Genomic DNA, 15645 nt, shown 5'->3' on the forward strand with positions numbered 1-15645 from the left:
ATGGCCAATGAGCTCATCTGTCGGTTATACAGCCAAACCCGACATGTCCAGTAGCGAGCCCTGGACAGTCCCTCAGTGCGTGCATCCCCAAGAGGTATTCACTTTCCTTGGAGTAATTATCTAAAAAGGTCTAAGTGTCCGCCACATCTTGTGATGGAGGGTCAGCAAAGTCTCAAATCTCAATCCGGAGCAAGTGAGACAAACCACACCCTTGCATCTACCCAGGGAGGTATCATTCTCAATCCGGAGAAAGTGGGACGAACCATACCCTTGCATCTACCCAGGAAAGTATCATATCAATCAAATTCAATTCATTACGCAAGCAAGATAACACACAAAGCTCGCCATAAATAGATATTCAATTAATCACAAGTGGGATATCACCCAGACCTTACCAATCCAGCCAATCAGGCCATACTCAGTCATCGTCAATCTCATCGTTCATGTCTCAAGTCAATTTAATATTCAGTAAGTTCATTATTCATAAGCTCTCATCAACCCAACATTATCTTTGATACTCCAATCCACAATCTTATTCAATTTTATCAAATTTATTCCCTAATTATGCTCACACTCCTTTTCAAGCCTAAAATGAGTTATCAGACCTTAAACAAGGATTATAGAGGTGTAAAAGTAGGCTGCATGGGAAAAACAATTGAAAATAATATTTCTTAAAAAACAGGACAATCGTGCGTACGCACAAGCCCCCTTTTTGCACGAATGCACAAAACTCGGACGAAAAAGATTTATTTCTGGAATGCAAGTTGTGCGTACGCATGAGTCATGCATACGCATGGTATGCGCACAAAACTTGCACAAAACTCTTTCATTAAAAATCATTTTTCATCCATTCTTCGAACATCATAAATTGAATAGAACTGATTTTCATTTAAGACAAGGTTCACAAAATTTGAAGGTCCGAGAACTAAGTTATGGCACGTCGAAGTTGATTAGAATTATGTTTTACCAATTTTGAACCTTTACTCAATTTCATCGAAATTCCAATTCAATCCAAACCAAGACCATACCAACTTCATGCATCTCAATACTCATTTATCACATTATATCCAATCCATACCTAATCAAGCAAGTTCCACATACTCATTCCAATTTCATAAGTTTTCTTTCGATAATCACATTACAATTCAATCACACAACCAAATCATCATTATTCCAATTATCAATTCAATCATGGCAATCCATCGCTTACTGTGACTTATCATATAGGAGATATCTCACCCTATCTCAGCCTCCAGTCCAATTCCACACCAATCAATATATTAATAATCATACCACAACGTGCATTTATAACCTTACATACATATAATCATACATAGCTCACCAAACACACAATTTACACAATCAACTATATCACAATCAATCATTAACATTTTCATTCAACACTAACCTTGGGGCAACTAACCTAGGTTTTCATATAGTCTTACACAATGCCTATCCGAAATCAAAATATGTACCTTTGTTGACGCCTATCTCAACCTCAGAAACTTTCCTTCGAAAATTTCCAAAGTCTACCGGTTTAAGCTCTACTAACTTCAAGCTAAAACAATCCTTGAATCAATTTCGCACCAAATTTCACTGGGCTAATTCTGCTTCACCCTAAATTCAATTCAAACAAGCTCTATTCCATCAAATCAAAAAAAAATTCACATAATTCAATCCTAGGTTTTCGAATATAGTGAAAAAATTGGAGGATTGAGATTTCTTACCTTGTCTTGTACAACCTTGGATTGAAACTCCATTAGAACTCAAGGTTGAACCTTTCCTAAACATCAAAAATTCAAAATTTTCTCAATACCCAAACCAAAAATGCAAAATTGAAGAAAATAGAAAACTGGACAAGAAATTTAAAGTTTTTTACTACAATGTTTGAATGGAATTGAAGAAGATTCTGAGACAAACGTGTGACCATAAACAGCTTGTTAATCGGAGCTCCAAATTGAAAGTTATGAGGATTCAAAGATGATGATGAATAGTATTTTAGGGCTTTTGGTTACTCTCATATTCTCTTCTTCGTGGAACTCAATGAAGAAAGGAAAAATGCTGAATCTTGGCTAAGTTTGGGGAGTTATGTATGTGGGTTTGAACCTAATATGGGCTTGGTTCAACCGTTTTAGCCCGTTGGCCCAATTTTGAGCCAAAACCTTTAATATTAACATTTTAATTCGTATTTTGAATATTTTTCTTTTTCCCAATTATGAATTTTAAATTTTAAACCCTTTTACTCATAATTAATTTATTAGTTAATTATTCATTATTTAACTAGGTTTTACATCTCACCAGTGCCGAATCCCTTCCTCTCTGCACCTCCCAGTGCTGAACCTTTTCCTCCCAGCACCTCCTAGCATTGTCGATGGTCACAGTCCACTACACTGTCGCTGAATCGCCAATAGCACCCTCGTGGACAGAACCCAGCCACCCACAACACCATTTTTGTCGTCTGGACAGCACCCATAGCACCGAGTCAGATACGGAACCTCCAAATCAGGTATTCAATTTATGTTCAATGTATTTGTTCAGCGTATTTGTTTAATGTATTTGTTGCTAATTATTGTTTATTGTTCAATGTATTTGTTATTAATTTTTTGAAATTGCTAGTAATTTTATTTTGTTTTAATTTCTGCTTCTGTTTTTCTAATGTTTTGTTCTATGTATTTGTTGTTGATTTTTAAAATTGCTAGTAATTTTATTTTGTTATGTTTCTAGTTTTGTTTTTTTAATTATTTGTTCAGTGTATTTATTATTATTTTTTGAAATTGCTAATAATTTTATTTTGTTGTTCAATGTATTATTTGTTTATGCAGATTGATATCAGTTCAAATGAGAACATGGGCGACACTTGCCTGTTGCGCTAGTTCCTCTTCTAAATGAATCTACAAGCATCAGATCTCTGACTGCATTGCCTGATGCACCAGCTCCTCATAGAAACACAAGAAAGATTGCTAATTGAGGCTGAGGAAAGAGGCAAGCAGTTGAATAAGCTCCTGTTGATGATACCACTGAAACTGGGACTGACGAAGGTAAGAGAAAGCATTGTGGACCTAGGTCTTATGTAAGAATTGTAATTAAAATTGACCGTTTAGATAATATATAATAGTAATTTAATTTTCCTGGAATAGGTTCAAAATTGAGGAATCTTAATTTTAAAATTTAAAGGTGAGATTTGGATTCAATAGATTTTTTTCAAGTGAAAAAATGTAATTTCTGCGAAAAAATGTATAAAATGCGTACCGACAAATAGCCGGTAGTACCGGTTTAAGTCTGTCCGATACTGCGTGAGAGTAATAAAAACTGTAAAAAAAACTTAGGAAAACAATTAAAGTTAAAAACGGTGCATTAATTCTAAAGTTTTGGCCCAAAATTGGGCCAAACAGGTTAAAAATGCTAACGGGTTAGACCGGACCAAAATTGGGCCCAAGCCCAACATATATATATATATACTTAAACGAAGCCAATTCAGCCTCATTCTCTATAAAACATAAACCATAGCAGCTGAAAGTTGAGAGAGAGGAAGAAGAAGAAACACTATTCACTTCCTCAATCTTTTACTTATAACTTGAGTTACGGTGCTCTAATTCGCATCCCGTTTACGGCTACATAAAACTCTCGCTGAGCTCGTCACTCCTAGCTAGGTATTGTGGTAAGATTTTTGAAAATACCTTCCCAATTGTCAGCCCTTAAAATTTTCAAAAATTTGGCTATAGTTGTTGAGTGATTTGGGTGTTTAGGTACACTCTAGCACTTGATTTCTATTAGGTTTTGACCCAATCAAAGTTGGATAAGGTAAGTTTATTTGTTACCCTTGTGAAATTGTGTATTTAGCAACCCTGGGTATTGATTTTTATGAATTAATTATGTATAGCTTGATAATTGTGATATTGGGAGCAAGTGGAGTTGAGTTGGTAGCTTAGTTGAGCTTGGTTGTGATCAATTGGTGACTTTTGTGCATATTGGAAATCGACCAAGGTATGGTTTCAGTTTTCTCTATGTAATATGTAATGTTTCTGGACACTTAGGCTAGTGGATCATAGGATATAATTGAATTGATTATATGGTTGCTTGAATTGTGATTGTGTTATATGCATGTTGATGGAAGTTGAATAAATGGTATGGTTGAGATATGATTGTGGTGGAATGTTAATATGATGATGATAAATGATAGACGATGATTGTGTGTATGGAATATTATTGATGAATAAGGTTATTGAGATTTGATTGAGGAATTGGCGAATTGAATGATAAATTAGGTGTGGAAATGATAGAGAAAATGGAATGGTAAGTGATGAAATATATGGATGTGATTGTGGGTATTGAATGGTGAGTTTTTACATGATTTAGAATGTATATAGATTGGTTTGGTTTTGGAAGCTTTGGAAACTAGAGAATTTACAAAACCTTGTTTTTACTGAACTTTGGTGGATCATAACTTGAGTCTCAAACTTTGAAATTAAGTCATCTTTATTTTAAATTAAAGATGATTTAAGAGCTTTAAAATGATATGAAGTTTGAGGAAAATAGTATTTAGTAGAGAAAGTTATGAGCATTTGAAGTTCAGTGCAAAAATCTGAAAATTCTGCAGCTTTAAATTTTTCTAAGTCTGCTAAGGGTCGCGTATGCAACACAGTGCACGCAACGCGGGAATTCTCCACTACCTGGGAGTCTCGCGTACGTGGAAGTCCAAAATTTTATCCATGCGTACATGATATTTTAACATACAACGCGAGCATTCCATTCAGGTTGGAACACTCGCATATGCGAGTAGGGTGCCGCGTTGCGGACGACCCAAATTCCAAGGCATGTGTACGTGGGGCAAGAGTTCACGTATAGAAACCCCTGTTTTGCTGAAAAATTATTTTCTTCACTTTTTCAAGAATTCTCTAACTTTCTAAACTTTTTTAATTACCGTTTAAGATTTCTATCTAGTAATTAGGCCCTAAGACTATTAGAGATGAGTTAGTAAATTAAATTAATGAATTCCTGTTATAAGTTTAGAAGATGAAGACTTAGGTTTCTAAAGTTCTGTGGATGAAATAGTTGGAGTGTCTGGGCGAAGTGTTGAGGTGACCATGACTTGAGAAACATGAATGATTAATGCTAATAAGATGAGTATAAGCGGATTTGTGCTATGAGCAGTGATCTCTGAGATTGAATATATGATTGTGATAAGAATTATTCTCCGTCGTAGGGGCTGTAGCAGTCTTCCGCCTACGTTGAGATGTGAGGGTTGAAGCTGGACTCCCCACTCACATTTCTCTCTGGTTGCAAGGTGGTAGGGCACTATCCTATGGAATCATACAGTATCCAGAGGAAGGTGGTATGACACTCTTCTTTAGAACGTTACCCTCTGATGGAGAAGGTGGTAGGGCACTCATCCCTCAAAGTTATTCCTCCTGAGTATGTGCAACAAAGAGACTAATCCGGGATTTACCGACCGGATTTTGTGTCGGGATTGGCACTATAACCGACAAGTGATATCACAAGCCAAATAAGATAGACATTCATCATATGCATCTTCTACATGCTTGCTTGCTTTGATTACTTAAGTTATGCCTATTTGAATAACATGCCTAAATTTAGTTGATTTACCTGCTATATATGTATACTACTTGTCTTTTACTTGCTTGCATTATCTGTGATTTACTGGTGCTGAGGAGGTTAGGTAGGCGGTGGCGATGGGATCGCATGGAGGATAGGTTGGCGAAGGCTGTGGGATACAGCAGTATGATTTGGTATTAGTTAGAAATCTCCTAAGTTTATATTATCATGTTTACAATTTAAGTTAATTATTTATTTTAAACTTGAATACTCTGTATTGGTGTGAAGTTCTAGGATTGCCTTTAGCATTCCGGAACCTTATATCTTACATATTGGACACTGTTACCATATTGAGAACTTCCGGTTCTTATACCATAAATTGTTGTTGTTTTTCAGCTATAATTCGTAACCCACCTCGGTAAGTTGCAAGATGGTGACGGAGCGGAGGATCTTTTATCATCTTTTGTACGTTTTGATACTTTGTTATAGTACTCTCACCTTTGTACTTTATACTTTGTTGCCTTAGAGGCTAAACTTGAGAGACAGGATACATATGATGTTTTAAATCAAACACTATGTCATGCTTGTATTTAACTAGTCGGCCTAAACTCCGCAGGCTACGGCTGATATCCTTTTTACTATCATACTTATATATAGATATATATCTTGATTATTATTGTACAACATCGTCTTTTGTGTTTTTACGCTTGTAGTTATCGTGTATGAACATTTCGAGTTTTGTAATTTCGCTTCATGTGACTTTGAGCTTTTACTCCTCTATTGGGCTTCTAGTATTACTATTTCTTTATATATATATAGTATTGTATAAGCTTTAGAATTGTTGTGGCACTTTGTTATCCTTCACTTTACGGCTAAAGGTAAGGCTTAGGGTAATAGGGTGTTACATCTTAGACATGGGATCACTTTACTAAAGATAAAACTAGTAACCCACAGTACCCTAGAGCTAAATACAATTGGTGTAGGGCTAGTTATGCTTGTGATACACATAAAATGGCACCAGTAACATGAAAAATCACTTGTTGTCGCAATACAAAAAATTTATGAAGGAGGCATTAGATCCTACTCAAAAGATTCTTTGTTTTCAAGATATGATAAAAGATTATGGAAAAAGGATAGGTAGTTCACTTTCTACTGTATTTTTTTATGTTGATCTTTGTAGACAAGCCCTTACTAGAATGATTATTGTGGATGAATTGTCTTTTTCGCATGTTAAGCAGAGGGTTTTCGTTATTATATAAGTTGTTTGCAACCCAAGTTTTCAATTCCTGGAAGGATCACAGTTGCTAGAGACTGTTGGAAGCTTTATTTGAATGAAAAAATAAGTTGAAATCCATTTTTAATCAACCAAATCAAAATATTTGTTTGACAACTGATTGCTGGTCATTTGTGCCAAATTTAAACTATCTTTGTCTTATTGCTCATTACATTAATGCTAGTTAAAAACTGCAAAAAAGAATCTTGAATTTTTGTACTATCAAGAATCACAAGGGAGAAACAATTGGTTGGAAGATTAGAGATGTTTGTTGGGATGGGGGATATCGTAGATTTTTTCTATAACTATTGATAATGCTAGTTCAAATGATGTTGCACTTTAATTTCTTACTTGAAAAGTAGAATGAAGGATTAGAACTCACATCTATTAAAGGGAGAGGTTTTGCACGTTAGATGTTGTGTTCATATTTTAAATCTTGTTGTGGATGATGGGTTGAGAGAAATGCATGATTCAATTTTAAATATTAGGAATGTAGTTAGGCATGTGTGTGCATCACCAGGTCGTACTGAGAGGTTTAAGACTATGATTAAGGAATCTAGAATCAAGAAAAAGGCACTGTGCATTTAGATGTTCCTACCAAGTGGAACTCTACTTTTTTAATGCTTGAAAGTGCTTTGAAGTTTAAAAAAGGATTTAAACGATTGGGGAAGAGGGATTCAAAATGTTCTATGATGGTTGGTGGAATTCCTAAGTCTGAGGATTGGGAGAATACAAGACATTTTGTCAAGTTTTTAAAAATATTTTATGATGTAACCAACAAAGTTTCAGGTTCAATATTTATGACATTTTCTCAACATTTTAATGACTTTTGTAAAATATTGTCTACATTTAACCATTGGATAGGATGGGTGCTTTTAGGCATGGCTGAGAAAATAAAGTTCAAGTATGAAAAGTATTGGAAAAATATAAAAAACACAAATATGATGATTTTCATTGCAGTGGTTCTTATTCTTAGGTATACGCTTCAGTTGATTAAGTGGAGTTTTGAGAAGTTGTATGAAAAAGAAGATGTCGATTTCTTGACTTCAAAGGTGAAGGAGACACTTTTCAAGGTGTTAGATAGCTATAGGCTGTTTGGTGGGATTAGTAACTATAAAAAATCTACTTGTCAAGATCCTCCTGAAATTGGCACACAAGAGCTTGATGCAAATGAAACTTCTTTTATTATGGAATTTGAGAAGGAAATGCAATTCAATGAGAGTGTTAACAAGAAAGAGGTGGATTTATATCTTATAGAGGCCTTAGAGAAAAGTGGCGTATAATTTGACATTTTAAACTGGTGGAAAGTGAATTCCATTAAATATCCAATTCTTGGACAGATTGCAAGAGACGTCTTAGCCATGCTAGTTTTCATAGTAGCTTCAGAATTGGCATTTAGTACTGGAGGAAGGGTGTTGAATAATTTTCGGAGTTCTCTAACTCCGATGACAGCTGAAGCATTAATTTGTATGCAAAATTGGCTATGAAACTCTCCAAAACTTGTTCTTGAAGAACACATTAAGGATTTGGAAAAGTTGAAATTAAGTATGGTCAAACTTCGATTGATAATTTTCTTTATTATCTTTGAATAATTTTAATCTAGTTTTTATTTATATATATTATTTGTTATAATTGTTTCTTATTTTATATATTTTGTAGAAGTTGCACCAGTCCTGATTCTAATGAAGAAGATTATGGAGTTGAGTCTGATTGAGTACATCTTGTTATGGTATGATTTGTTTTCTTCATTATTAGAATGTATAAATAGATTAGAATATTTTTCTACTGGTGCTATATTATTATTATTGTTGTTGTTGTTGTTCTTATTATGTAACTGCATTTTGATTTCAGGTTGGTTTACTGAAACAAGTTTAGCTATTTTGTTAGAGAAGACACCAAAACGTGACTATCTTTTGCTGGAAATTTATATTTATTTTTTTGTTGTGTTGACTATTGAACTTTTAAACTTTAATTGTTATATTTTGATTTTTTTTGTCATTGAATTTCATTGGATCAAGACTTTGTTAGTTATTGTGTATTTATGTTTGTTGATTTCAATGTTATGACTTTGTGAAATAATATAACAGATTTTTGTTTGAATTGATTGAAAAAACCGAACAAATCGAACTAAACCATACCGATTTTAATTGGTTTGGTTTGGTTTGGATGGTTTCGATAAAAAACCAAACTAAACCAAACTATAATTTAATTAAACGATTAGATCGGATGACTTTTTTCTAAAAAAATTGAACCAAGTCGCACTACAAATACCTTTAAACCTTAGTGTTGTTCTACTTTTTGCGAATCCAATTCTTCATAGTAGAACTAAGCACTTTGAGGTAAATTTACGTTTTGTTTGAGACAAGGTTAATAACAAACAACTCTCTATGGTTCATGATCCTTCCACAGCACAAGTAGTGGATATTTTGACCAAGCCGCTTTCGGCTCCTTCTTTCGAGAGATTTAGAGACAAACTCAGAATCCAACCATTGGATGTCATGAGTTTAAGAGGGCGGTTGAAAGTATTAAAGATAATGTTAAAAAAAATAGACTCTCTCTCTAGTATAAATGCATATAAACTTTAATGCAATTGTTATCACTCATTGAATTCACAAGATTTTTGTTTAATCTTTTTTTCTAGTTTACCTTTTTTCTGCATATTTTCTGTTGCTAGGGAGACAATGACTTACTTGAACAATATGAACAACAGGCCCTAGAAACTAGCCCAATTAGATTACTAACATAGGTATACTCGTAAACACCCCCTTTCTTAAATCCTAATTTTAATTATCTTAATTACTACAATCATAATCATCCCATCCACACCCCCCTTCTTTGACCCAACAGTAAAAACCTTTCCCCATCCCTACCTTTCGAATACCATTCAGGAAAGGAAACATTAGCCTTCCCTCACCGCCATTTGAAATGGCATTGACGAAGGGGGACCTTCCCACATTAGCCGCTTCTTTTTTACTGCAACCAGTCGTCCATCTTACCACCTGCGGAACCGACCATCCCCCGACGCCTCCATTGTGAAGACGTGAAGCAGTAGGCGAGCATCCGTGGCCCCGTCACGTGGAAGTCACCCAGAAACCACAGGCATTGTCCTTTACCTGCAATCTCCGTAGGTTATAGCCCTTGCATGTTCGCGTCGCTTGGAGTTATCCTCGGATATAACAAGAGAAGCCGTGGGCTGTGTTTCCCTTCCCAGATTGAAGGTCAGTAACCTGATAACCGTTAATTAAAGGTTTAGATGTTCATAGTAACTATTATTTTCACTACCATAGAATGATTTTGCTGCTTGCGGAAATTTCTGGGCCTGTTTAACTTCTCTAAGTGTTTGTGAACATATGGAAGTTCAAAGGAATAATGACACGTACATGTTTCTGAGCATCCGGGTTTTTGCGTCTTGTTTTTTTAATGATTTACTGTATTTGGGTTTGTTTTGCCTCTGGGTGTTAGTAAGTCAGCAATTCGTGTGAAGCATGTGCTATGAATATGTTGCTTTGTGAGTTATTTAACGAATATAAATCAGATGGTCATTTTATACATGAACGGATGGTTGAACATTTTTTACAGGAAAGATGGAAATTAGGTTGAGGATGTTAAATTTTTTTGTTCATTACAAAACCTAACCTAAAAGGCTGTCACAATTGAAAAACTGTTAAATTATTTGATTATGTATGTTTGATATTGAAGAGATAGGTGTGATAAATAAACCAGCTTTAGACTTTTAAAGCAGTGAGTAAGTCTGTATGATTAGTCCCTTTGACACACCAGATCGAAATAAAAAATGCGTTGCCTTGAATTTTTCCAAGTTAATTTGTCTGTTTGATTTTTTTAATACTTGCGGTGGGAAAATTATACTGGATGAATGGCTAAAGTTGAGCGTTGTGATATGATCTACATGATTTAGGTAGCAATTTCTGATGTTGAAAATCTATGGAGCCTAGCAAGCTGGTTATATTAGGACTTGTTTTGGTGACTTATGTAATAAAAAGTTCAATTTTTAACAGCTATGCTTCCAAAGTCCTTGTTTAACTGGATTTTTTAACTGCCTATGTACTCTTACTACACATGACTGTGGGTTTTATGCTGTTGATTTTCATATGTTTTTTTTTAAATTACAACATGGATAATAATATCAACATGGTTCATGGATTCTTGGATTAAAGCAAACATGTTTGGAATTTGATGGAGACTGGGCTTGATATTTTAGTATTCTTTTCTTTATCTGTTTCTCGTTCATTTGATTGACCTTTAATTTCTATAAATTACGGATGTTCAATTTTGTAAGAAAATATGGATGAAAAAATATTACATTCTCTACATCATTTAGGTAGCAATTCCTGATGTTGCAAATATATGGAGCCTAGCAAGCTGGTTATATTAGGACTTGTTTTCGTGACTTACGTAATTAGAGGTTCAATTTGTAACAGCTATGTTTCCAAGTACCTTGTTTAACTTGATTTTTTTTAACTGCCTTTGTACTCTTACTCCACACGAATGTGGGTGTTATGCTGTTGATTTTCATATGTTTTTTTTAAATTAAAGCATGGATAGTAATATCACATAGTGCATGGATCCTTGGATTAAAGCAAACATATTTGAAATTTGATGGAGCCTGGGCTTGATATTTTAGTATTTAATTCTTTATCTGTTTCTGGTTCATTTGATTGACCTTTAATTACTATAAATGACGGATGTTCAATTTTGTAAGAAAATATAGATGAAAAATGTTACATGAACTACATCATTTAGGTAGCAGTTTCTGATGTTGCAAATTTATGGAGCCTACCAAGCTGGTTATATTAGTACTTGTTTTGGGGACTTACATAATTAGAAGTTCAATTTTTAACAGCTATGCTTCCAAGGACCTTGTTTAACTTGATTTTTTTTAACTGCCTATGTACTCTTACTGCACACGACTGTGGGTGTTATGCTGTTGATTTTCATATGTTTTTTTTTTTAATTAAAGCATGGATAGTAATATCACATGGTACATGGATCGTTGGATTAAAGAAAACATGTTTGAAATTTGATAGAGCCTGGGCTTGATATTTTAGTATTTAATTCTTTATCTGTTTCTGGTTTATTTGATTGACCTTTAATTTATATAAAGGACGGATGTTTAATTTTGGAAGAAAAGATGGATGCAAATACCATTCAGATATGCTTCGGGCAATGAGAGTGGAGATTATGGAGGATATTATCATGGGAGCACATAATGGATCAATTGAACATGTGCGAACTTTGTTGGACCAAAATGAAGAACATGTACGCCACAACCGTCCAAGAAACAAGAAAAATGAGGTTAAATCACCTTTCATAGCACCAAGCACTAGGACATTGATGAACTTATGAGGAAGAACCGGAATCAGAGAAAGCAATAGATGTACTTAGAGTCCGTTTGGGATATTTTTTACTTTTGAATTATGAAAAGTCACAATAAAAAAACTAAAAAACAGTAACAAAATATACATTGATACACATTTTATATTTATTTTTTATTTTCACCTACCATATCATGCACAATAAAACAACAAATACTAACTATACAATCATTTCTTTGGCATTGCCATCAAGATTATTGTGAATTAGAATTTTAATATCCATTCTCTTGTGTAAAAAAATTGTATTTTTTGAGTTATTTATCCAAACACTGCAACTTTAAAATAAGTACTTTTATAACTAAAAATCAACACAAAATAATTTTTTTATAAGTTGCTATTAATAGAAGTCCTTCTACTTTAAGCTCTTTTTTCAAAAGAGCTTATTTAAGTTGTTAACCCAAATTGGACCTTAGTCTTAAGACCACAAATACCTTTTTCACATTGTTTACGTGTTTTCGCGATAGAATTTTGTTACAACAGAAAGGATAAATTTCCATGGTAAATAACATTTTTAGTTCTCTAACAACTTTAATTCTGTTTCAAGATATTAGCGAAGCGTAAAAGCTATTAGTTAAGAATAACCATCTGGTACCAATAAAAATAATCATCCGCTATCATATGGAATCGAACATCCAGCCTTTACTATTTGTTACTATTTACACACTACACCAAGACTATTACAAATAATCATTTGGGTGACAATAGAGATAACCATCTGTTAGCCTATAGAATTAAACGTCCAGTCTTTACTACTTGTAACTGATCACATACTCTACACCAAGACTATTACGAATAACCATCTGGGTACCAGTAAAAATAACCATCCGCTATCCTATTGAATTGAACATCCATATTAAAATACTTGCAACAGATCACACACACTACACCTATACGGCCATACTATTACAAATAACTATTTGGGTACCAATAGAAATAAACATCTGCTAGTCTATTGAATCAAACATCCAAATTAAAATACTTGTAACTGATCACATACAATACATTATGACTATTCAAAATCCCAATTTAGGTACCAACAGAAGTAACCATCCGCTAGCCTATTGATTCGAACATCTAAATTAAACAGCTTGTAACAATTTATAAACACCATACCAAGGCCGTTACATTATAACCTCCCGATTACAATGAATAGATTGGCTAATCAGTTCCTTTGTCCTCCTGTCATAATTTGTGTTCCGTATCTTACTTACGAAACCGACTTTCTTTGCGTATATCGCATAAAAATCCTTGGCCAATTTCAAATGCTTAGACCGCATTCCAACTCTTGATATTTCATCTTCGCTAAGGCAATTGTGATCCGGTAACTGCAAATCAGTTCAAAACAAACATCATTCGATGAACATGAGGATTAATGGTCAACTCAAACATGAGGTTCACAAAAAAAAAAGCAGCAATATACTAGAGTTTAGACCTCATCAACAAGATCCGTGTCATCACTTCCAAACTCATTAATGTCCGTACATTCTATTGCTTACAATCAAACATACACAAACAAACAAACAAAAAAAACAAATTAATTAGACACGACACTATTAAACAAGTTTCATAAAAAATATTTTATTCATACTTTTTCTAAGAACGAATATCATTAAAAAATTATTACCAATTAGGCTTATATTAATTAATTATTTATATATAGCATGCATGGATCCGCCACGTATGAAACACACCTACACAACTTAAAACCAAGTTCTTTTCTATCATTTGAAAAGTCAAAAACTCATTATTAACTGCTGTACTTTTTCTTTTCCTTACATATGTAGACATATTTGTTTCTGCATGCATGACATGGGAGTATAGGGAGAGGGATTTAAAAGAATCTAATGGCAACCATGAGCAAGTTAACACTAAACCTATAATGAACCAATTTCAGTAAAACTTTTTAAAAAGGGAACATAATAGTTTATCGGATCAAGAAAATAAATGGTTCATCTTCATTTTCTATAGAAATTGATCTATGATTTATTACCTTTTAACTAATTACTATATTAATGAACCAGAACACCATAAAAAAATTTGGATTGAATAAAATCAACGTTTAAGAATGTTGGGCTTAGAATAACCATCTCATTTATATGAAAATAAACATGCGTCCCAATCCACCTTATTAGACTTTTCAACCTTCACGTCGCAAGAATCAAGAAGATTATCACTTGAAAGCGTGGTATTGCCGTCGGTGAAGGAAGCTGGGGCATGAGAAACTAGTTCAACAAAATTAGACTCCATTGAAGGGACTATGAGAGGTCTTGTACCTATAAAGCGGCAACCCCAACTCTCCCCTGTATTAGGCCGGATCAGTTCGAGACGAAGATGCGGCGTGGGTGGACGCGTTGGGCTGCGGGGGCTGCAGGGTACGTGGACGCGGTGGCCTGCGGGGGACTGCATGGTGCGCGTGTTGTGGGTTGTGGAAAAAAAATTTCCGTCGGTTAGGAGGCTGGTCGGACGTTAGCACCAAGGGAGGCGGCGTCGGCTGCAGGTATGCGGCTATGGCTGGCGTCCAGGACTGTGAAAGTCCACCAAGAGTGAGAGAGGAGATATGACTAGAGGAGATGAAAGGTGTAATTATTCAATATGCAAATCCTTATTTTTTAAAATTTGAAATATTGTTATTATTATAATTTAATTAATCAAATCATTAATTACATTTAGAATTAATTTACTTTTTTAACCCCATTATTCATATTATTCACCAATACTATTGTTCACCTATACTTTTTCTTCTGTTAAAAAGTCTTGTTCACACAACACTCTTCATAGTTAGTGTAATTTTTTACTTTTAAATAAATAAATATTTACAATAATAATTTTTATTTATTAAATTGAATTATTATACATAGAATTCTTATAATGTTAAAAATTTACATTAAAATAATATTTTTACTACAAATTATTTTATATTATTCGACAAATACTTAAATTTTATTTATATTAGTTGACAAATGATAGATTATTTTATATTAACATTAAAAATATCTTATGTATTTATTTCTATTAAAAATATTGTTACGTAATATAAAATTATACAAATATGATTAAAATATATGTTCATTTAAAAGATTGCGTATGTTAAGAGTAGTTAGTTTGGTATTTTTTGGTACTCTTTTCTGTATGTTATTTATTTGAGGGTTACTCATTGTAAACGCATGACACACTATTAATCAATGATATTAGTTTTCTCTACAAGTTTACGGTTCCATCTCTCTCTTTCATCCATGATCTTTCTATGTTCATACCAAAGCTTAATACAAAGCTTTCTCTTTTCTTTTTTCTTTCCTTTTTTCTACTATGTCAATCACCTTATTAGATTCATCTACCACCAAACACTCAATTTCACCAATTTCTGATAAATTGGTGGATAATAATTTCAATACCTAGAGACACCAGGTTCTTCTCACAATTCAAAGT

The sequence above is a fragment of the Arachis stenosperma genome, chromosome 5 (assembly GCF_014773155.1).
Source record: "Arachis stenosperma cultivar V10309 chromosome 5, arast.V10309.gnm1.PFL2, whole genome shotgun sequence".
NCBI classification, from domain to species: Eukaryota; Viridiplantae; Streptophyta; class Magnoliopsida; order Fabales; family Fabaceae; genus Arachis; species Arachis stenosperma.